Source organism: Mustela nivalis (assembly GCF_964662115.1).
Source record: "Mustela nivalis genome assembly, chromosome: 9".
NCBI classification, from domain to species: Eukaryota; Metazoa; Chordata; class Mammalia; order Carnivora; family Mustelidae; genus Mustela; species Mustela nivalis.
This window is the reverse complement of record NC_139028.1, coordinates 35,830,168-35,855,310: the sequence shown is the minus strand read 5'-3', so window position 1 is coordinate 35,855,310 and position 25,143 is coordinate 35,830,168. Positions and strand designations below refer to the sequence as shown.

The 25,143-nt window shown below is 39.1% G+C and overlaps 1 long non-coding RNA gene across 1 annotated transcript in view; it reads left to right on the top strand.

The window, feature by feature from the left end:
* Nucleotides 1-2,597: 2,597 nt before the first annotated feature.
* Nucleotides 2,598-25,143, top strand: part of LOC309840823 — a 38,872-nt gene continuing 16,326 nt past the window's right edge. Inside the window, exons 1-2 of the long non-coding RNA XR_014298816.1 lie at nt 2,598-2,734; nt 3,276-3,414. This is a non-coding gene — a long non-coding RNA (uncharacterized lncRNA). The remainder of the gene's footprint in view (nt 2,735-3,275; nt 3,415-25,143) is intronic.

The following is a 25,143-nucleotide window of genomic DNA, read 5'->3' as shown; positions in this document are numbered from 1 at the left end:
ACAGCTAGGGTCTGGTGGTTTTTTTGTTGCTTCAGGTTAACCCAGGGTCTGTGATGTTGCTGTAAGCCTGTCTCATCTTGCTCCCTAAATCTTTCTTCCTGTGATGAATTGTCTTAGCTGTGCTGTACCCCTCTTGCTAACATTGTCTGCATTTTTCTTGCAGGAACATACCCTTTTCGTCCCTATAGAAGGCAGCTGCAATATTTACTTTCAAATTAAAGTTTAAGAAACTCCAAAAAAGAAGGGTGGGTCAGGGAATTAGTATTCTAATGTAATATATTAAGAACATATTAATCTCAGAAATAGTAATTATATTGATAGCAGTACTTTGCATTTTTAAACAACAGGACATTTTCTCCTAAGTGTGCAGGGACTAGTCCCATATTATTTAGTTTACCTGCTTTTTATATTACCTCCATTTGATATATGAAGAAACTGAGGGACCTAGGAGGTCTGAGACTGAACCAGACATAGTGGTACAGTGGAGGTGAAATGATGTGAGACTCCAAGTAGGAACTGAGTAGCTAGAAAGATCTGCTGGCTTCATGAATTTTGCATTATTTATCTTTGATTTTTGGTAAGTAATTCTGAAGTCTTTGCTGGGCATTTTATGACCAGGATGGAGGGGAGAGTAAGATGAGGTTGGGAAAAGTGATAATGGGCAAAATTTTGTGATTTTCCATGTATTTATCCTGGATTCTACTTTCTTCATCATTCCCAGACTGTATGTCAACTATCAGGAGTCTTTTTAGAATTATACTGAGAAGGGGAATAGATTTGGGAAATAAAACAGAGTTCACTTCTAAATGACACATTAAGCTTAATTTTTAATGGTGGAGAGTACCATGTATGTATATCTGTAAATGTGGAAGACAAAGCAACACAGAGGATAGGAATTTTAGCCAGCAGAACATAAGCAGTCAATTTTATATTAAAACCTAGGGAGAAGGATTTCTTAACTCATGTCCTATTTCCAAGAATCTTACTTTGGTTGAAGTATAACAAGGGTCTACTTGGGAAGAAAGAGAACAAAGAATTGAAATCCTGCATGAGAACTGAATAGGGTTGGCTAGTTTTCTCAAGTGTCCAAAAAGCAGTGGCTCCTGAGAACCCCTGGAAGCAGGAAGAAAGAATGGTGAAGTTATTTTTACAGGATCAGGTTGATTCAGTGGGAAATGTAACTTCTTGGTAACTGAGATTTTCTAAGATATAAAAATTATTTCTTTGCCCTTAAGACCATAGATGCTGAGGAGAACTCCAGTGACTTTGACCATCTCCAAGTGCCTTCTGTGCCTTTATATTCCTTTTAGATTGTGATCTGATTTAATCTTCCTTACCCATTCTTTCATGTTTCATTATTGTCAAAGGCACCACCTTCTCTGGAAAAGGTTAACGTGTTAAACATGCTTTCTAAAACTTTCTTCTATTTCTTGTTGGACTGATCAGAAGAATTGGATCAGTATGGCAGCTGCTTGAAAAGGTGTGAAATCCAGTATTTAGAAAGAGCTGTCAAAGGTCAACCAAAAAGGGTGTGGCAAACTGGAAGGCCTGAAGGGTCAGGCATTTGAAGGAAAGGAGCATAATAATAGCCCCTGATTAGTGGTGAAGTGGCTCTCACCAGCGTCAAGTATGACATCTGTCCAATTGGAATTACTTTTTAATAGTGTGTTTATGGGAAAACCCAAATGGTTCCAAAATACTTGGCAGCTAATTAGTGATACTTTCTGGCCCTGTGCTTTCATGCAAATGTACCGTTAGCTGTAGAGGCCATCTGGCTTTCTGGCCAAAGAGGAGAAAGGGTAGCATGTCTTACTGTCACCTTTATATCAAATTGATGTCTTTTATCCCTTTTTCTCAACAAACTGTTTCCTCTCACCAACGTTTCCTCCTTTTTTCTCCTGTTCTCCCCTCTAAAATCTCTGTTTCTTCCTCTATATTCTTCTTTCTTTTCTCTAGCCATGCTTAAAATGGGGGCAGAGTCATTTATAAGACCTGGTAAAATAAAGAGAAAAGAGAGTCAGTGGTTTTCCTTTCAGAAAATCTCAGATGGCAATTACAGAGGGAAGGCAATCTTACAAACTCTTGTCAATGTTTGTAGTGGTTAATAAATCACATTTAAGAAGTTATTGTTATCTAAACCATTTTTATTTAATTTTCAACAGTTCTCTTAGTGTTCCTTAGTTGTATTTAGAAAACAGTTCATTATTTCCTGTATTGTAATTAGGCCCTACATTTATTACCACAGTAAACTTTCAGCTCTTAGAGTTCATTTTCTAAGTGCCTTGAGTCAAGTTCTGAGGAAACAGGGATTTGAGATCAGGTGATTTATAGTGTGTGCTCTTGGGCACTGTAAGGAAGTGAGAGAAGACGGGCTGGCTGGTGGGAGCCGCTGAGCTGCTCTGTAGTCACAACAATGGCTTCAGTGCATCTCACAGGATGTTCTAGAAGCAGGAATGCCCCTTCAGAGTTGTCCTTGATTGAAATAAAGGAGCCAGGCCTTTGTACTACCATATCAATCCCTTGGCAAGGCAGCTCCCTCCAGCTGGAGGAAATCCTGGGCTGGTGGGGAATAACTCAGTGGACAACATTCTGGGGAGGGAGCTCTTGTGTCGTCATGAAGGTAGAATCTAGTCTGAAGAAGGATCTAGTCTGTACAAGAAGATGGATGGGGAAGATTTCCCTCCTGACTTCTCTCTGGTCCAGAAATCATTTTGTTTGTGAAGTACTACATGAGGTAAGATTAACTTTTGCATTTTTAAAAAAAAATATTTTATTTATTTATTTGACAGACAGAGATCACAAGTAGGCAGAGAGGCAGGTGGAGAGAGAGGAAGGGAAGCAGGCTCCCCGCCGAGCAGAGAGCCTGATGTGGGGTTTGATCCGAGGACCTCGGGATCATGACCTAAGCTGAAGGCAGAGGCTTTAACCCACTAAGCCACCCAGGTGCCCCTAATATTTGATTTTAAGAGTTAGGAACAGTTAAATACCATGACTATTATTTATGGATGAAAGATCACACTTTCTTTCACTACACTCTCCCTTTCCACTCTTTTTACAAGTTTCTGTACAATTCTGTGACAATATGCATGATTTCCCAGAAAACATCTGCTGGCTTCTTGACAGCATATTTTGTAGCTGTTTATAAGTGACATACAAAGCCGGTTCTAGGGAAAATAAAAATATATGCCACTGTATTTTTGGGCATACGGAGAATATTTTCCAAAGGGCTATTCCAGAGGAAGAAATTTAAAATTGGTTGTTGGTCTGCACTGCAGATGTTAACAGATGCATGACTCCTGTGTCGTCCAAGTTGTAATTATAAAGGTTCACCTGAGATTGGATTCTGAATCTTTGCTTCCCTTCCCATGAAGTATCTGTTTCCATCTCTGATTCTGGTCAGCTGGTCTCTCACAGGTATGTCTGTATGAGGGGTGGAGAGAAGCCACAGCAAGGTTTAAGAATCCCACATAAAAAGAAAACAAGATACAAAAGATGGTGCCTGTGGTCTACAGTGTTGATGATGTTTACTGGATGATGGATGAATATGGCGAACAAGGCGGCGTGGCCTGATCAGGGTGAAATGGCTGAGCAGGAGAACGGCTAGTGAATCAATCATGAGACCTGCTCCACCAGCCGGCTGGGTTCATCAGTCTCACAGCCTCTCTCAACAGGCTTATAAATTACCCCTGATGGAGGAATGGCGTGTTGGGCCAGGTTTCAGCGACTTCTCCAGCAGAGATCAATAGGCTGCGGTGAATAGAAACAACACAGCTCCAATGAGATAGTTGGTGGAGCACTCCAACTTCATGTCATCAGCTGTGCTTGCTTTTATAAATCCATATATTTTGTGCCCAAGCTGGAAGTCTTCATCCAGAAAAAAAATCCCAGAAACCAAAAATCAAAAGAAAAAAACCAACCCCGCCCCCGACAAAACAACAATAACAATAAAAACAAAAACAAAAAACCAAAAAATAAAAACCAAACAAAAGACCTGTGGACTTAACATCCAGATGTAGTGTAGTGCTAAGGGGCATGGCTTCTTGAATAAGAGTGCAGGCTTCACTTACTAGTTGTCTGGCTTGGATGTTTTGCTTAATTAACTTCTTTGTGCCCAAGATTCCTCATTATATTTTCAAAGATTTTATTTATTTGAGAGACAGAGAGAGAGCACATGGAAGAGTAGATGGGGAAGGAGAGGGAGAGAAAGAATCCCAAGCAGACTCTCTGCTGAGCACAGAGCTGGACAAGGGACTGGATCTTACAACCCTGGGATCATGACCTGAGCTGAAACCAAGAGCTGGTCACTCAACTGACTGAGCCACCCAGGCACCCCTTCCTCATTTTTATAAAAATGGCAAAAATAGTAATAAATCTGATTCCTTCTTCATAAAATTCTTCATAGGATTAAATTAGTTATTATTTGCAAGTTGGTATTTAATAATTTTAAGTTATTGTTATAGGTGTAACGCTTACTGCCTGGTCTACCTTAACCCCATTTAGTTTCAAAAGATGAGTCTTGGTCTTCTTTCACTGATAAAGCATTGCCCTGCACATTACCCTGAATTACAGGCATCACATCCATACTCACTTACTTTCTTTCAGTTGGAGAGGAATAAGTGTATCTTCTGCTATTCAAGCTTGGCTTCTGCCTGTGAGCCTTACCCCTCTTCCCTGTGTTTTTCTGGGTCTGGCTTCAAGTGTTCCACTCTCACTGTTCTCTCTTGTCAGGTTTTTTTGTTTGTTTGTTTGTTTTGTTTTGTTTTTTTCCCCCCTAATGGTCTTAGATTCTTACTTTGCCTATATCTAAGTCTCTCCAATTCAAAAACAGCAAGCATAACAAAACAGCAAACAAATCAAGCAAGTCTCTGTTCATCTTGAATATTATTCTAGTTATTTTGTATTTTTCTCTCTCATTCTTATCTAAACATTTCAGAAATGTGTTCTAAACTTTATATCTCTATTTTCTCACATCTTAGTCATTTATCTACCAGTAACACTTCAATTATTCTATTCTAATGGCATTCTTATTGCCAAATCTAATGGACATTTCTCAATTCTTACCTTAAAGTGGATTTTTTTTAAAGATTGTTACTGTTGTTCATTATTTTCCTTGAGATCTTTTATTCTCTTAGCTTCCATAACACCAGTTTTTTTTTTTCTTAATCTTTAAAAATTGTTTTAGGTATAGTATTTTCAGTATTGCTTCTTTAAAACTAGTCTCTAATATTGTTTTACTTTATTTTTAAGAGATTTTATTTAATATTTATTTATTATTTATTATTTATTTATTTATGAGAGCGAGAGAATGAGAGCAAGCGAGCTTGAGTGGGAAGAGGGAGAAGGAGAGGGAGAGAATCTCTAGCAAACTCTGTGCTGAGTGTGGAGCGTGATGCAGGGCTTGATCTCACGACTCTGAGATCACGACCCGAGCCAAAATCAAGAGTCAGAAACTTAACCGACTGAACCATCCAGGTGCCCTTCTAATATTATTTTAAATTTCATTTTGTATCTAAGAATCCCTTAGAAAAGTGTTTTTCAATTTCAAAAGGATAGATACTTGTTTCTTTATTTTTCCATCCTTTTTGTTGCAGATAGCTTTTTGTTGTTTATAATTTTAAGGTCAGAAAATATACTGTGTATTTTGGAATATGTTAAGTTTTTGTTGTTGTTGTCAAGCCTTGATCATGTTTTCATCACTGTTTGATAGGCATTTAAAAATATGTATTCTCTTCTGTATATCTATATACATATGTGCTGACTATATTAAATTAAATTTGTTAGTCAAAGTTTCTAACATTGCTTATTTTTTGTGTATTTGATTTGTCCATGTATAAGAGTTTCATTAAAATCTCCTCCTCAATGTACTTCCAGGTTTTGGGGGGTGCATATTTCAGTGCTATGCTAGTTGATGTATAGGAGTTCATTACTGTTCTATCTCCTTAGAGAATTGTGTTTTCTTTCTACAAACTATTCCTGTTGCAAGTTTTCCTTCTCTATCCTGGTATTTTTCCTTCTGTTTCTTCAAGAGTTGCTCCACAGGGTTCTACTCTTGCTCCTGCTTTCTTATGCTAACTGTATGCCTTGAGAAGCGACCTCTGCTCTTAGGTGTCAAATGACACACATATTCAATAACACTCAAATTTAGTTCATGAGCTTAGACATTTATCCAAGTATCTAACTGCTATAACCAGCTTCAATATGGAATGTTCTACCTAGATGTCCCATAGGGCCTCAAACTCAAAATACCCAAAGCCTTCTCATCCCCTTTGTCCATAAACCATCCCATCTATAGATATTTTCTTGCTCATTTCATGGCCTCACCATTTTCTCAGTGGCAAACTGGGTTGATAGTTTTACTGGGTCTAGGAAAATACAGCAGTCTGGAGGTAACTGTAATTCATAGATCAGGGAGAAATTCTACTTGACTTTTCACAGTAACCAAGATAAAAGAGCTATAATCACTCTACCCCCAGCTTGTATTCTAGTACTCTTCTTCCAGACAACCAGCCTAAATATTGGGGGCGGGGGGTATGAGAACTGGCTTAAGCTTCAGTAGTGAAAGTCAGAGACCCCAGGTTCTGCCACACCAAATACTGGATCCAAGTTAATAGCTAGTTGATCTTGGGCAATGGACCTCTGGGGTCCTTAATCCCTTTATCTTGGAATTATTGTGAGGATTAAATAAATCAATATGGATCGGTATAATTTTTTCTTAAGTGTTCAAAAAAAATTATTTTTATAATCTCATCTGATTCTAATGATTTCAAAAGTTAGTAAACAAAATATAGAAACTGATATGCCTAATACTCAAACACCATCCAGGGCCACTTTTTTTTTTTTTTTAATGTATTCTTATATCAGAGAACAATGGCCTCCCATTTCCTTAAAATAATATCTCCTTTACTTTAAGATATTTGGTCTATCCTCATTTTTCTTTGCCTTTGATAGATCATCCACATTCATTTAACCTTTTTCCTGAGTTTCCATTCTCAACCCCCTTAATCATTTTCACTGCTCTGTCTTGGAACTTCTCCAAATTTTCTGTACCTTTTGGAAAATTAGAATCCCCAAACTGAGCATAACACTCTAATAAGGGCCAAGTCTATGCCAAATATAGCTCATGACACTGTTTCTTGTCACTTGAGTGATAGACAACACCGTTAAGACTTCTCAGTAGCTTAGCAGTTTTAAAAGGCACACGCATACATTGCAGACCCCAAGATCAAACTTCAAAGATGTGATAGGCATGCACTTCTGGAAGTAACTTAGTGCTATTATGGGTTCTCTCTGGGGAATGAGATATGCCCAGGATTTCTGGAGGATTCAGTTTTGATGTGTCTCAGGTTGAACCTAGGGGAGCCAGTATACACTTGGGATTTGGAGGAAAATCATGATGTTTGATCTTTCAGGATATATCTAGCTATCTAAATATATACGGAGATATATATATCTCCATAGGATATATATATATATATATATATATATATATATATATATCCATACATCTCCATATATCTATATAGATATATCTCCATATATCTATATAGATCGATCTATTTATCTATCTATCTATCTATCTCCTATGGAGAGAATGAGAGAGAGAGAACAATTCTCTTACCTCTTAGACCTCAGTCACTTTAGGGCCATCTTAACATAGTCACTGTAACTCCAGTTATTTAGTTGCATGGCTACTTCAAGTTTTCTTCTTCTGCAGAAAGAAAACATTTAACTTTTTTAGTTGAAGTGCAGAGGGTTCCACAGGGACTAAGGAGAAATAGAATCTGGAGCAAGAGGCAAAGTAGTGGTGATAAGTGGTTTGATTGGTGTCCCAGAAAGTCTGAAATATTAGAAGTTCATTACATAGAAGGTACTTTCATACTTAGAAAGAGATTCAGTGAGCTATGGAACAAATGATGTAGAGAAGAAAATTAATTTGGGAGTGGGGAGGGTGGAAAATTCTGCTTCAGAAATTTTTACCAGGGCTGGAAGTTTAGGGACACTGTAATGAAGACAGAAAGTGATGATTTTCAAGGAAGAAAGTGGATTGGGCAGTCCAGCATAGAGGTATATATTACAAGTGCACTGCTCACCCAGCCTTTGCTATGACAGATCACTAAGCAGGTGGTAGATCTCATAGCCAGAAACTGATGCAATGGGCAATGGAGGCACATAGGCATTCAGCTGGCATTTGGAGGCTAAATAAGTTGCTAGGAGGATCACTCACCACTAAATTCCCAAGACCAAAGTGGGAGATGGGTAAACCATGCTACTGAATGTTGTCTTTTCTAAGTGGCTTGTGGCACGTGCCAAAGCCTTTCTTCTCTTCTTCTTGCCTGGATGAGGTTGAGCTCATGCTGAATAGGTGAAATATTCTCTGCAGTTTGTAATGATGGAGAGTGGATTATTTTGGCTAGAGCTAGATGGGACAGGTGGTACCACCTGCTACAAGTAATTTCATTCCAGTTGGCTCTAGAGCCCCTATTCTTGGTCTTTTTGCAGTTTGGTGGGATTGGTGGGGAGGGAAGGAGAAAGGGGAGGTAGTATATGAGGAAGGAAATCTGGAGGCATCAGCTTTGTCAGTAAATTATAATGGGCTTTCACAGGTTGGCAACCCCCTTCATATACTGCAGCAGATGCACTGGCATTGAGAGATGGTTGTATAAGGACACATTTGAATTATTGATGTTCTAGGATCCCTGTGGTGGCCTCTTTTACTGCATATGCCTGAGATCTTTCTGTTCTTCATCAAGGTGACAGGAAGTGCATATCTTTTTAGAAGGCTGACATTCTTGGGAGCCAAGATTCCTGATAAGGGATTTGATAAGATTTGATAAGATTTCTGATAATCTATTTCTTTGGGACACAGCCCTTCATCCTGTTTGTTCATACTCGGAACATGTCCGACAATAACCTCCAGGTCTTCACAAAGTTCAACTACAGCTAAAGAGGCAGGTGAGGTTTCTTTAGAGCAGGAAGGAGAAGGGATGTCTAAAACTGTCTTCGTTAATTATTGAAGGTGAAAGTACAATTTCTTGCAAACCTCAGGGGTGTCTGAAGGCCCCTACCTCCCAATGGTGGCCCTCTATTTGAATATAGTCATGCTTGGTATTAGAAGAGTTCTCTTGTGGGAGCTGCTGTGCCTGAGAACATCTTGTAGACCTGCTCTCTGTGCCTGCCTCTCTTTATCAGCTAGTGAAAAGGATGCCTTGTTTATAAATACCAGGCAGGAAAAGCAAACACAGATGCCATGGCCATCCCTGGTGGGAGGGAGATGTTGTAGTGGGCAGAACTGATCACACACACATGTTGATTCTACTGACTAAGCTCAGAACTCTTCTTAGCCTCCAAGTTCTGTGCCTGGCCCTACAGGATTGCTGAGGTGTTCCTCTTGCTGAAGATCCTGGGGATGCCATTGTTCTTGACTGCCTTTATCCCCCAAACCTCTATGTGGTTCCATGGAGTAAGGAGAATGAGACATGTTCTGCCCATTCTTGAAGAATGTAGTCATGGGAGGGGGGTTGGGAGAAGGGTATGGGGTTATGGACACTGGGGAGGGTATGTGCTTTGGTGAGTGCTATGAAGTGTGTAAACCTGGTGATTCACAGACCTGTACCCCTGGGAATAAAAATATATGTTTATAAAAAATAAAAAAATTAAAAAAAAAAAAAGAATGTAGTCATATTTGCTGAATGTCTTCCTTGGGCCAGACGGTAAGCTAGAGCTTTTGCATAAATTATCTGTGATCCTGACTATGTCCCATACAGTGGGTATTATTCCTGTATTGCTTGGACAAGGAGGGAGTGGGGTGAGTGGGAAATAAAAATATCCCTAGGGGCTAAGGATTATTGCACAGAGTTAGGAGGTCAGAGGATAGCTAGGACACTCCCATAGGAATGAACTAAACAGGAACAACCAGTTTGTGTGGTGTGTGGTCTTTGGGCTTTAGAGGAAGGTGCCTTCTGGCTGGAGTGGCTATCCAGGCAGATTTTGTTTTCCTGGCTAATTGGACACTTGTTCACAATACCTCCCCACTCACAGAACCAGACAACAAAAAAGTCTGCAGTGTTCACAGGAAGGACACAAAACAAAACAAAGCCCAAAGGTTGCAGTGCTATTAATTCAAATTAATGACTCTCACCTACAAATGAAGCTGGTGCCTGATGCATTGCTGGCTCTTAGAGGGAAGCAGATGAGAACAAACGAGGGGCTCTGCTCATCTGGTGAGGTGATCGATGCCTTCCTCACTGTCCTGGCTTCCCATACCCACCTCTTAGAGGTGTTCGCTGTCTTCTTCAAATTCCTCCTCAAGGAATCCTGCTCCCTGACTGCCCCAGGAGGCTTGCCATTCCAAGGGTTGGCCCAAGGGGCTCACCTCCAAAAGAGGCCCATTGACATCCTCAGATCCAAAGCCACACAGATGGCAGTGCTGGGAATTCACTCCACAGAGACTTGTCTGAGATGGAAGTGATTTCTACGCAGCACTCAGGGGGATGCATGATTGCCATTTAGGCACATTTCTGTCTTGATCTGTAGGCTGTTATTTATCTCTGCTGAAATAAAGATGTGTTTGATTATAAAGGCCTCTTTTATTGACTCATCCAGTCACTCAGGCACTATAGATACAGAGATGAATAAGACATTGCTCTTGAGCTATAACTTGATTTTCACAAAAACCCCTTGGAAGTAGGTAAGTTTAATTTTACTTTAAGGTTGGCACCTCAGGGATGTTAAGCAATTATCCAAAGGTCACTTGGCAAATAAATAGTAAAGATAGAATTTGAATTCAAGTCTTCTCATTCCAAAGATTTATTTTAATTTTACTATGATGACTACCTTATGTTTTTTCCCATTGTACTCTTTAGCATAAAGGTAGAATATTAAAATAATTACGTTTTAGAAAGATAAGAGAGGGTTAAAGCTGGAATAGTCCTAAAAAGTGACCTAATCTAATTCTTGACTTTATAGGAAGAAGAAGTGGCCCAGGGTAGTAGAGGAAATACCTTGCCCTTGTATTGCAAAGAGGTAGGGACATGAGTATTTAAGGATGCCCACAGTCCATTCTCTCTCACCTGGTAAAGACAAGGGGGAAATAGTTGAGGTGTGTATATCTTCACACCTGCAGTTTCATCCATAGACACAGGCATACAGACCCCAATGGCAATCTGTACTTTTATGTCGTGTTTTTTTTTTTGCCAACTCTGTCCTATCAGTAAGATACCTTGCTTGCTAAACTTGATTTTTGTCTTCTATTCTTTGGGGTAGGGGTATCAGGGGGGATGTTTTCTTTAAAGACCAAATGGAAATCCAAAAAATCCCTGTCTCTTCTCTTGACCCCTTAAGATTAGTTTTTGAGATAAATTCAAACTCTGGTTTTCTAGATGACAACCTTGATAATGAGAGGCATCATGTTTTCTTTTATGCAAAAAAGAAAGCTTATTCTTTATAAGCTTTTCCATACATCTAGCTGCAAACACAAAAGCCCAGGAAAGTTAGTGGATCTTGGATTTGTCCCATGTTTGCTAATTGCCAGAGACTCTTCTATTTAAACAAGTGCTTCTTTCATTGCAGCCTTTGCACAAACAAAGCTTTGGAGAGAGTTTATATTTTTAGGAGAAAGTAAATAGCTCTGCCTTGTGCTCTACTAGCTAACTGTAGATGATGTAGAAACCTGAGTGCCTGGCATAGTATTTCCTGCTTTGGGAAGTATAGCCACATGCTTTCCTTTGTTATATCATTTCTTCATTCATTTGTTCATTCATTCAATCAATCCATATTTAATGCCTTCTATGTGCCAAGTGCTGTGCTAATTGCTGGGAATATAAAGGAAAAATAATATCTAAACTGATCTCTCAAAGACCTCACAGTCTAGTGACAGACAAAGGCCATCACATATACTATTATAAAGGGAAGAAATCATATTGTACAAATAAGGAGAAGAGACTGCTAACCTTCTCTGGGGGTGGACAAAGGAGTTAGAGAGAGTTTCCTTGAAGAGGTAACATTTGGGTTAAGATTTAAAATAAGGAAAAGAAATTAGCAAGATGAAGAAGTGAGGGGGGACAATTCAAATTAACTTGAGAGAGCATTTTTTTTTTAAAGGTTCATAAAAAGGAATCATGTCTTGCAAGTAGTTTGATTTGATTACTGGGTGCAGGGGGGCGGGGTGGGGACTTTCTGTGTGTCAGAGGGGATTGATGAAAGGTGAGAGCAGAGAGAGAAAGGTAGGGGCTAGGTTATGAACTTCCTAGCTTAGAATGCCATGCCAGGGTAGGAGGTTAAAAATATCCCAAACAGTGGAATGCATGGAAAGATTTTAAGCAATAGAAAAACTTGATTTATTTGCATTACAGAAAAATCATGGAGAATTAACTGGAAAAGGGCAAGACCATTTTAGATTTAAGGAGGTAGTGGCTGAGCAGGTGGGGAAGAAGAGGCCAATTCCAAACATATTTAAGAAAGCAGAATTGACAAGACTAAAAGATGAGTTGTATGTAGGAGAAGATGAAGGGAAGAAAGAATAATTTGCAGGTCACTGGTGTGATAAACTCAAGAGGAGTAAGAGTTTGGGGAATGGAAAGCACAAATTCTTTCTTGGATCTATGGAATCTGATGGTCCTGGGCATCATCAAAGTGAAGATATATAGGAAACAGTTGGTTACCTTGATCTGGAGCTCAAGACAGGGATAGTCTAAAGATTCAGACTTGGAACATATAAGCTGTTGAAACAGTGTGAGCAGGTGAGATATTCCAGTGAGAGCATGGTCAGCGGGGAGATCCTAGAGAATGTGGGGCATTTAGTAGAGGGACAGATGAAGATGAGTTCATAAGGCACACTATAATCTAGCCACTAGAGAACAAAGGTGAGGGATAGGTCTTAGAAGTCAGGAGAGGATAGAAATTTAAAGATGGAGTTGCCAGTATTGTCAAATGCTACACAAAGATTATGAAAGATAGATGAAAAATAACCATTAATTTTTAAAAATTGTGGAGACCACAGGGAATCTTTAGGAGGTGAGGATATGGAGAAAACTCTTTTAGAAATCTAGGCTGTCAAGCAAAGATAGAAATAAGTCAGTAGCTAGAACGGCATATAAGAGTGAGGGACCAATTGCCTCCCATCACATAGTATAGATGCTGCGTTTGGGACATGAAGTCTGGGTAAGAGGATAATAGTAAAAACCATATGTCATGAACTGGTCAAGCAGTAGAATGATTTGTTTGAGAAAAAAAGTTACTCTAAGTAGATCAAGAGAAAATACTAATGTTGAAAGTATCAATGATCTCCTTCATTGTCTTATTCAATAGTTGTGTCCCAAGCCTTCTATTTATTGTATCTGACTGCTGTGGACAGAAATCTACTTTTCTCTTAACCTCACTTTGTCCTCTTCTAGTTCTGCAAGAACAGCTAGGTCATCTCAGACATGGACTTATCATTTTCTCAGTTATTAACTTCTTTCAAGGGTGTCAGTTTCTGAGGAGGATGAAGGGGGGTTGCTAAGGGCAAGGACCTAATAGGGAATCTTGACTGACGGGGTGAGATTTCAGGGTGAGGATAATGATGGTAATGATACTATCAAAAATCAAGATTTGAGGAACCCCTTGAAAAGCTGGCAGGATGTGTGAAGGGACACTTGCAGTATGCTGAGCCGCAAGTTTGCAAATAGTGCTGTAGTTGCTTATCTGGAAGCTTTCTGAGTTTCAAGAAAATTGGGGCTTAGAATGTTGGCTAAATCTCCTGCCAAGTCAGCAAATGATGGATTCTGTCAGACAGTATGGGACTTTACTAGAATTTTGATCTCTGTCCATTGCCTCCTTACTTTACTTGCTTTTGGTTTCGCTTTCCTTCCATTTTCACAGGTCATATTTCTTTATGGTAACTTTCCCAATGGATACCTGAGACCAAAGATCAGCCAACCTCTATTTGGGGACCACAGTAGGTCAGACAGAAAAAGATGGTCGAGTCTGGCAAAAGCCTCCTTTCTGAAGCAGCTACTAAATATTGCCAAGCTGTGTAATTTACCATCTGAAAAGAAAAAAAAAGAGAGAGAGAGAGATGCTTCAGGGAATAGGCAGAAAGCTGATTTCCCAAGGATGGGTGGGTCTAATGAGAGGAAGGGAGGAGAAAATGCCATTTAACTCACCCTCCTGTCTTCAGGGAGGAACTTAAACCACACCAGGAAGGTGTGAGTTCTTTTTCTTATTCAAGTACTAACAAAAGTCCAGTTTCCTTAATATGTTGTAAAAAAAAAAAAAATTATTGCTTAATAACTTTTGTATTAAGAGAATCATTACCAAAATTAACAAATGTTTACTGAATCTTAGTTGTCATTTATTGAGTACTTATTATACACCAGGAAATCTCATTGCTTTATATACAGGATTCTGCTAAAGCCAAACAATAATTGTATGAAGTAATACTAGATTTAATGTACAGATAAGAAACTGAGGCTTAGAGAGATTATTTATTCAAAGTCAGATGATCAGTAAGTGGTAAAACCCTAATTTCTCAGTTGAATGCTTCTGACTGTCACTTTCCACTGCATACAGCATCAGACACAAAAATATGTTTAAAAGTGTAAGACACAGTCCTTATTTTCCATGCACACATCTCGTTATGGACTCTAAATTCTTCACACTTTATTTAAACCTACTTATTACCTTTAAATCTTGGAAAAGAAGAAAAGAAAACAATTCTTTGTATAATCTTAATCTTTAATTACTGAATCATTTTTGATGATTAAAGAACCATTCTATAATCTGTCTTTTGATAAATTGTCAATTATTGTTGTTTTCCTAAGTTCCTACTGACGTCTTACATGGTGTAGCTCCTGAGTGACTTTTGTACAGAGAATCAGCAATATGTACTATTGGAAAAATGAGTCCACCATTCTTAGAGATCACTTTCAGTGTCATATTGGCCTTCTCTCTTTCCCCTCCCATTCAAACTCTCAACCCTGAATCTAAGAGCCAAAAACTGTGGTCACTAAAATATTAAAGAGAACTCAGAATTATGAGTTCATGGCATTTGTTAGCTTTGACATGTAACATCCATCCTCTTTCTGTACAGAACTGTGATTTCCTTCTTCCCCGTTGCCAATAGTGCACCAACGCTGTTAAACAAGGGCTCTGCCATCCTCTCATCAAGTAGATGCACATGACATAAAGGCTCATCCTTTATCCCCTCTATTAAATTTGAATCTTAAACTGAGTAAAAAAGAGATGAAAATATTTAGCCCAACATCCTACCCTAAAATTCTCCTTTACTTAAGTTGGATGGATGTGGGTCCCTTTCTTGCAACAAAAGAGGCTGAACTGAGTCTCTTCTTGGTTACCACTCCCTGTTCATTCATTTGCTCAATATATATATATATATATATATATATATATATATATATATATATATAAAGATTTTATTTATTTATTTATTTGACAGACAGAGATCACAAGTAGGCAGAGTGGCAGGCAGAGAGAGAGGGGGAAGCAGGCCTCCTGCTGAGCAGAGAGCCCGATACAGGGCTCAATCCCAGGACCCTGAGATCATGACTTGAGCTGAAGGCAGAGGCTTAACCCACTGAGCCACCCAGGTGCCCCTGCTTAGTATTTCTTAAGGGTCTGCTGTTGTCCCAGATACTGTGATCAGGACCAACACTATATCTACAACCATCACGCACAACATCCCTGCTCTCAAAAGATCTACAAGCTAGTATGAAATAGAGGAGAGAAACAGGCAGTTATAATTTGTTAGAGCAAGGATACTATTGTACATTATGGAAGGTGAAAGCCTATCAGGAAGTTCAGTCAGACCAAGTTCCCTGGAAGAAGTGAATTATATGCTCGACCCAGAAGGATAGGTAAGAGCTGGTAGGTGAAGAGGTGATTATGTTCTCAGCTAAGGAAATGGAGAGGATCTATGGAGACCTTGAGAGAAGAGACAGCAGGTGGTGCATAGAGTAACTGACTAGAGTAGGACTGAGGGTGAATTAGGTTAAAAATAAAAGGGAAACAATAAATTATGAAAGACCTCGTAGGTCCCATTAAAGAATATCTGCTTACTTGAAGTGAGTGGGGAAACACTAAAGAATTTAGAACAATGAAATGGCATTTTTAGCTTTGTGTTTTAGAGGGGCATTTCTACTATAGTATAGAGAATGTCCTGGAGGGGGCACACTGATTGTGGAGAGGCCTGTTGCACAAGTCGGGAGGGGCATGGCACAGCCTGAAGCCAGAGTTTGACCAACAGGAGTGGAAAAAGAATGACTGGAGAGGCAGTAAGATCTAGTATACAGAGGACATAGTGGTCACTGGGACAAGGAGGTTGAGGCTGAGTGAATGAGCAACCAGGAGGAATGTAAGGACATGCTCTGAGTCTGGGAGGGCAGAGGACTAGCTAAATTTGAGTGGAATAATGAATTTATTTTCTAATTGCTGGCCAACGAGGCCGGGCCCTCTATGAGCTCACAATATAAAAGTACTGGTGAGCATCAAGGCAATCATAGCGTGTGTGCGTGTGTGTGCACAAGCATGCATGTGCACATGTGTCTGTGGGTGATAAAAGTTGACATCTTTGTTCTGCTTAAAGACCTTGCATGGAAAGAATGCAGAGAGTGAATGAAATGTTTGAGAAGAAATCAGAGGGTCTGCTTTGTTTGATGATCTTACACAAAATGTGAAATAATGAGGGTCCTGAGTGAAGCTGTGCTAGGTAAAGTCTGGGTCCTTCGGGAGAACTTGCTCTGGGCCACAGTGGAGCTGGTGGAGCTGGTTCTGCATTCCGTCAGCAGCAAGAGCCCATGGTGTGTATAGCTCAGGGCTGTTTGTCTCACTGCAAGCCGGGTGTGTGGGAGTGCTTACACTGGGGCTATTTTAGCCCAGGCTGGCAGATAATTAATGAGTTTGTTTTTGAGCTGGTGAGTGGAAGCTGACACAATGCCGGCAGGTTCCTTTGTCTCAATCCCTTCCATCCATCTTTATCGGATTTGCCAGACTTGCCTTCACTCTCTTTTCTTTCTTTACTTTATATTGAAGGCAGCTGGGAATGGATCTGAAGAAGGATCCTCCTAGGACAGTCATAACAGTGGGGACTATGTGCATGTTCCTTTTCTACTGATTGTTGTTCATTCCCTAATTCATCCTCTACCCTCATCGTCTGTCTTGAGCAGAACAAGGGGAACTGTACACTAAAGACATAGCTGCTAGACATTTCCCGGAATGATTCTTCAGTAATGAACTTAATCAGTTCGCTCTCTCTCTCTCTCTCTGTCTTTCTTTCTTCGTGGGTGTGACAAGGAGAATAAAAGATTGTAGACATTGTTTCATAGGAGAACGGCATCAAAAAGTTTTATAACTATTTTCTTGTTTCCTTCTCTTTCTGAAGAACCTCAATTTAACGTTTAATTGAACCAACCTCATCTCGTGTAACACCCTCTCAACTTCTACATGCTTCTCCCTTTCTACTCTGGCAACAGCAAATGGCACAACTCAGTCACTCAAACCAGAACCCCTCAAGTCAACTTCAGCTTTTTCCTTCTTTACCCCTTGCCTTTAATCAACCAACAGATTCTGCTGACCATATCCACTTGACATCGCTCATTATTTTTGTATCTCTACTCTCACAATATTCTTTTACACCATTGTCATTTTGGGCAAATTTTTAATTGTAGAATTAGAAACTTAAGAATTCAGGCAAATGTTAGAGAGTTCATGCACATTATCACCTTTCAACTGAATTATTCCAGCAGTCTTCTAATGAGAAAATTTGCCTCCAATTTTGCCCATTTGTACTTTATTAATCCATGTTGAGAGGACCTAAACAAAAGCCTAATGATTTTATTCATTTTATTCTATTGTTTAAAAATTTTCAATGGGTTCAGACTGTTCTCAAGATCAAATTACTTAGATTTTCTGGATAAAGTTTGGCTTATAGTCAGAACTCCCTTACCCTTGAAAATATCTGACACTCCTTTCCTTTGCAAGTTGTGCTCCATCATAAACATATCAAGATCTTCCTCCTGGGATGTCTTTTTGCCCACTCCATTTCTCCTTCTTCTTCACGGGGTAAATTCTGCTCTGTTCATTTCAGTCTATATGCCATGTCCACTGGAAATTTATTTTCTGCCTTCCCTCTTCTGTGTCATACACCTTTTCCATGTGTTCCCAAAGTGTCCTACACTTACATCACCATTTACTACAATATATTGGTATCAACTCTTTGCATATTGTTTTTGCATTAGATGGGAAGCTCTATTAGGTCAGAGACAGCAACTCATTCACTATTACTTTATACTCAATGCTTATTTTAGTATATTAAGTGCTCAGTTATTGGAAGGCCACAGGCAACAATACTTACTATTTTCCCTGGACTTCCCACTGGGCACCTTACTTATATATTCATGAAAGCATGAGCAGCATCGCTTTGTAATTTTCTGTTATGTGCCCATGTCCCCCACTAGGTGGTGTGTTTCACATTGAGTGGGACCACATTGTATACATCTCTGCATACCATGAAACTTAATACAGTTTCTGGACTATACTAGGCACCTATTACATGCTGGTTCTTGTTAGGCATTAGAGGTACCATGATGATCAAATCCTTATGCTCTCAGTCTTTACAGAGTTTACATCCCTGTGGTAAATTAGCTATGTAGTCTGAAGAAACAGCATCCTCATCTGTGAAATGAGTAATCCCTAGTTGATCCTAAAAGCTTAATGCTGCTTCTAGTATCAGGATTCCAGAATTCTAACCCTCAGCCTAGTTTGCATCCTGCTCATGCTGAGACGGTTGTGGAATGAAAGGTGTTGGAATGCTTGTTCTTTCTTGATGTCTACTCTGTGTTGCAGCTTCTGCTCAATTCATATAGCTGAGACCAGTTTGTAGGTGTGAGGTAAGAGGCTGGTTCTGTTGCTCTGTTGTTAAGAGGGACATGCAGTCCCTCTTAACAGACCCTAGATCCAGGAATCCTTAGGTGGTAAACCTTGGAATGTTCCCATGGAATGCTGACTCTTAGCATTGCCCTGTGCTACAAGCCAGAGATGAGGTGAAGTGGAAATTCTTGTTATTGTCAAAGGTCTGGTAGCAATTTCAGTAAGTTTTATAAAGAAGGTTAGATCTTAATTCTTTTTCCTTTTCCTGCTATAGACATAGAGTTTAGAAAGACAAAACAACAAGCCCAGTCTTTCTTAATTCTGCCAAGTGGGGATGAGATGGAGAAGAAGGTCTGGGACTTTCTTGGCAGGAGATGGTCATTTGCAACTTCCCAAGATCTTGATGAACATTCCTGGAGATTAAGGGGCTTTCCTTCCTGAACAGACATCCAGTATCTGTCCCTTTTCCCTTTGCTTTTAACACTAAGAGCACCCAATAGTATAATGTAGCCACACCCTGTTTCTCCTCTTCTTTAGAAATTAACAGTGCATCCTTATAGCCTGGGAATTCCCTTTGTGTCCTTCTTTATCCTACATAGCATATCATGCCTGAGTGTCAAATGCTCAAAGTTACCTCCTTGACTCCCTGAAACAGAGCTCCTTGCGGCAACCCTGGCTGGGAAGCCAAATCTTGCAAATCCATTTAGGGAAAGAAAAGCCTTTTAACTTAATTTCTTCCTAAGAATTATTTATGTCCCTGATCAAAAAAGGGCTCTTTTACCCTTGCAGTGTCTTCTAAATGATGTCAGATGTTACAGATGTCACCCAGCGGCAGGATTCTCAAGTTGCAGACTGCTTAATGCTTTGGAAATGATGTAAGGCTGAGAGCTGAGTGAAGTGCAGTGGTGGGGAAAGCTTATTTCCAGGGTCCAACATCCCAAACCCATCTGAATTAGGAAGACCTGTGAGTTATGGCAGCTTAGCAGGCTTCAGAATAGATGGCTCCCTCAATTGCTAAAGGCAGACCTAGGAAGCTCCATTTACCAAAGTGCTCTCCAGTTGCCTCTTTCCTAGCAGGCACTAAATGTATGGAATGGTGAAGTCTTGGAAGATTTTCTCTCTTTCCTGGTCTGGGTTAGTCAGGGGTCTTTGTGCCGAAGTGTGTAATCCCTAATGATTAAGGGTCAGATTTAGTGTTTCTTCCCCCACTATTTTATTACCTGATGTTCTCCAGCCTGGTCTGACTGCTGGAAGGTGAACAACAATTGTGTCCAGAGATTAAGATATTCTCATCTACAAAATGGGGATAATAAGAGCTTTTCTTCACTGTGTCTTTAGTAAGATAAGTGTCTTAGTCCATTTGGGTTCCTACAACAGAATACCATTAACTGGGTGCTTATAAGAAAAAAAAAATCTCATGTCTGGTGGCCAGAATTCAAGATCAGGTTGTCACCAGATTCGGTGTCTGGTGAGGGTCTCCTTCCTGGTTCTTCTCTCTGTGTCCTCACATGGCGGAAGGGGCAGAGGAGCTCTCTGTGGTCTCTTTTAATCCCACTCATGACCTAACCACTTCCTCAGGGCCCCACTTCCAAACACCAACACATCAGGAATGAGATTTCAACATGTGAATTGATGGGGGAAGGGGCCCAAATCTTCAGTCCATAATGATAAGCCCAGGCACGTTGTAAGATGTAGTTTCCTCAGATGCAAGATGTAAGGCAGTTTGCTACCTCATGATTTTCACATCATCTTGTTTATTTTCATCATAGCATTTATCATCCTCTGAAATTATCTTGCTCAAATTCTGTTTGTTGTTTATTGTCTGCCTTTCTTTCCCCAACACCAATCAAAATATAAAATCTAGAGTTAGGCAATTCTGGATTTCCAGATTCTGACTACGATAGATTAGGTTGTAGTAGACCCGTGCTCTCTCTGAGAACAACTAAAAATGTCAAGTTAAAAAAAATCTATTTAAAGGCAGAAATATACTGAGGCATGCAAGACCGGAGGTCCAAAATACCCCAGAAGGAGAAACCTCAAGGATGTGACTCAACATGCTACAGCTCTTTTTCCCCTTAAGGTACTTACTGATTCTGGGCTTAAAACAAGAGGCTGAGAATTCAGATGAAGGTCTTGGGCGGAAGACCAGTGCTAAGATACACAAAAATAAGCAGCCCTTTTGGCTTTCTTCAGGAGCTGGAGAGACAAACATTAGAAATTTGAGGGACCTGGATCAGAAGGGAAGGCTACAGAATTGAGTCTAACATACTTGGCCAGTTTCGATCAAGACATTTGCCAAAATTTGAGATTTCAGGGATGGAGGCTAAGAACCTTAACAGAAAGCCTTTGAAAAACAGAACAGGGTGTTCAGGATGTACCAGTGTGAAAGGTACCTGGTACAAACTTCTGGCTCTCAACTGGGACCTTTAAAGAGCAACCAGAACTAAATTGAGCCTTACTAAAATTGCAATCCCTCCTTAAGGGGATTGTGTTAAGGTATCAGCTCCATACTCTGCCTCACAGAGAAAAGAATAAACCCTCTTAGGAAGAATATAACTTCATTTAGGGCTACTACAACTTATTATTTTTGGTGTCATGCAGCCAGTAAAATATTGTCAGGTATGCCAAAAAACAGGACCGAAAACTGAGAAAAAAAGTAGAAAATTCTAGTATTCAAATCACTTCTAGGTCTTTCTCAGACAAGATCTTTAAAATAACTAAATAATTAAAATATTAAAAAAAAAACCAGAGGAAAAGAGCAACAAAAATAAAATTTCAGTAGAGGACTTGGAATTTAGCTTTAAAATATCAAATGGTGTGGTGATAGTCATTCAAATCTATACAAGTGATAAAAATTTCCAGAAACATATACATGTGCACACACACACACACACACACACACACACAATCTGAGTAATTTCTTTACTTTATTAATAGTTAATGGTATTGTTCCAACATCATTGTCTGGTTTTGATAATGTGTTTGAGTATGTAAGATATTATTATTAGGTATATAGGAACTCTGTACTATTCTTGCAATGCCTTGTGAATCTTAAACTCTTTTAGAATAAGAAGCTATGACATGAAACAACTGAACAAAATCACATGTAAATTCTAGACTAAAAAATATAATTGCTGAAATTAAGAACTCAATAGATAGGTTTAACATTAGATTTGACACAGCAGAAGAGAAGGATAGAGGTCAGTAGGAAATATCCAGACTGAAGCACTGAGGAAAAATTATTAAAATACAGAGAAGAGATTAAGGAACATATTGAACACAGTAAATCTAAGATAATGTAATTGTAGTCCCAGAAGTAGAAGAGCATTAGAATGACTTATAAAAATATTTGAATATTTGGTAATTTTTATGAGCTGATAAAAAGCAGCAAACCACAAACTCAAGAATCTCTATGAACCCCAGCAGGATAAATACAGGCACATCTCAGAAATATTGCAAGCTCAGTTCCAGACCACTGCAATAAAGCAAATATTGTAATAAAACAAGTCAAATGAATTTTCTTTTATTTCCCAGTGCATGTAAAAGTTATGTTTACACTATACTGGAGTCTGTTTAGTGTGAATAGCATTATGTCTAAAAAACAATGTATAATCTTTAATTATACCTCAAAATATTCTATTGCTAAAAAATGCTACCTTTCTTCGCCATATCAATTGACTCTTCCTGTCATGAATGATTTCTCTGCAGCATGCGATGCTGTTTGATAACATTTTACTCATAGAACTTCTTTAAAAACTGGAATCAATCTTCTCAAACCCTTCTACTGCTTTATCAACTATGTTTATATAATATTCTAAACCCTTTATCATCATTTCAATAATCTTCATAGTATCTTCACCAGAGGTAGATTCCATCTCAAGAACCATTTTCTTTGCTCATCCATAAGAAGCAATTCCTCATCCATTAAATTTTTATAATGAGATTTCAGCAATTCAATCACATCCTCAGGCTCTACTTCTAATTTTAGTTCTTTTGCTGTTTCCACCAAATCTGCTGTTACTTTCTCCACTGAAGTCTTGAAGCCCTCAATGTCATCCATGATGGAGTTGGATGTTAATTTTTTGGAGTTGGAGTTAATTTTTTCCACACTCCTATTAATATTGATATTTTGACATCCTCCCATGAATCATGAATGTTCTTCATAGCATCCAGAGCAGTGAATCCTTTCCAGAAGGTTTTTAGTTTACTTTGCCCAAATAAGAAGAATTACTGCCTTTGGCAAACATAAGCTTAGGAAAAGTTCTTCTTAAATAATAAGACTTGAAAGTAAAAATTAATTCTTGTTTTATGGGCTGCAGAATGGATGTTCGGTTAATAGGGATGAAAATAGCATTCATCTTATTTACATCTCCATCAGAACTCTTGGGCTGCCAAGTGCATTGCCAATGAGCAGTAATATTCAAAAAGAATACTCAAAAAAGAATATATATATGTGTGTGTGTGTGCGTGTATATATATATATATATATATTTTTTTTTTTTTTTTCTGAACAGTAAGTCTCAACAGTGGGCTTAAAATATTCAGTAAACCATATTGTAAAGAGACATGCTGTCATTCAGGCTTTGTAGTTCCCTTCATAGAGCACAGAAAAATAGATTTAGCAAAATTGGTAAGGCTTTTAGGATTTTGAAAATGGTAAACAACAATTGGCTTCAGCCGAAAGCCAAGAGCTGATAGAGTGTCAACGTTAGTCCTTTGACTCTTTGAAGCCAGACATTGACTCCCTAATTGTGAAAGTCCTAGATGGCATCTTCTTCCAACAGAAGACTACTTGTCTATTCTGAAAATCTGTTTTCTAGTGTAGCCCCCTGCATGAATGATCTTAGCTAGAACCTTTAGATAACTTGCTACAGCTTTCACATTAGCACCTGCTGCTCCACCTTCTACTTTTATGTTATGGAGAAGGCTTCTTTCCTTATAACTCATGAACCAACCTCTGCCATTTTCAGACTTCTTCTGCAGCTTCCTCACTTCTCTCAGCCTTAGAATTCATAGAATTGAAGAGAATTAGGACCTTGCTTTGGAGTAGATTTTGGCTTCCTGGAATGTTGTTGCTGGTTTGATCTTCTATCCAGACCACAATAACTGTCTCCACATCAGCAATAAGGGTGTTACACTTTTAAAAAAATATTTTATTTATTTATTTGAGGGAAAGACAGGGGATGAGTTGGGGGGAAGGGCTGAGAGAGAAGGAGAAGCAGATTCACCACTGGGCAAGGAGTGTGAAGTGGAGCTTGATCCCAGGACACTGAGATCATGATCTGAGTCAATGGCAGATGCTTAACTGACTGAGCCACCCAGGCACCCCAAGGCTGTTACACTTCCTTACTGTTTGTGTGTTCACTGGAATAACACTTTTAATTTCCTTCAGGAACTTTCCCTTTGCATTCACAACTTGACTACTCTTTGGTGTGAGAGGCCTAGCTTTCAGCCTATCTCAGCTTTTGACATGCCCTCCTCACTAAGCTTTTGATTTAAAGGGAGAGACATATGACTTTTCCTTTCACTTGAACCCTTGAGACCATGGTAAGGTTATTAATTGGCTTAATTTCAATATTGTCCTGTTTCAAAGAATGGAGAGCCTAGAGAAAAGGGAGAGATGGGGCAACGGTTGCTCAGTGGAACAGTCAGAACACACATTTATTGATTAAGTTTACCCTCTTATATGGGTGCAGTTCATAGAATCCCAACACAATGAAAATAGTAACCTTAAAGAGCACCAATCAGAGATCACCATAAGAAATATAACAATAATGAAAATGTTTGACATCAAAATGTAACACAGAGATACACAATAGGCAAATGCTTTTGGAAAAATGGTGCCCGTAGAATTGCTAAATGCAGGGTTACCACAAACGTTCAATTTGTAAAACAATGCAGTATCTGTGAAGCACGATAAAGCAAAATACAATAAAAGGAGGTATACCTGTATAAAGAAACCTGGGCTCGGGACGCCTGGGTGCCTCAGTTGGTTAAGCAGCTGCCTTCGGCTCAGGTCATGATCCCAGGGTCCTGGGATCAAGTCCCACATCGTGCTCCTTGCTTGGCAGGGAGCCTGCTTCTCCCTCTGACTCTGCCTGCCACTCTGTCTGCCTGTGCTTGCTCTCCCTCTCTCTCTCTCTCTCTGTCAAAAAAATAAATAAAATCTTAAAAAAAAAAAAAAAAAGAAACCTGGGCTCATTATAGTAAAGCTACATAAAATTAAAAAAAAAAAAAGAAAATCTTTTTTTTTATAATTTTTTTTTTTTAAGATTTTATTTA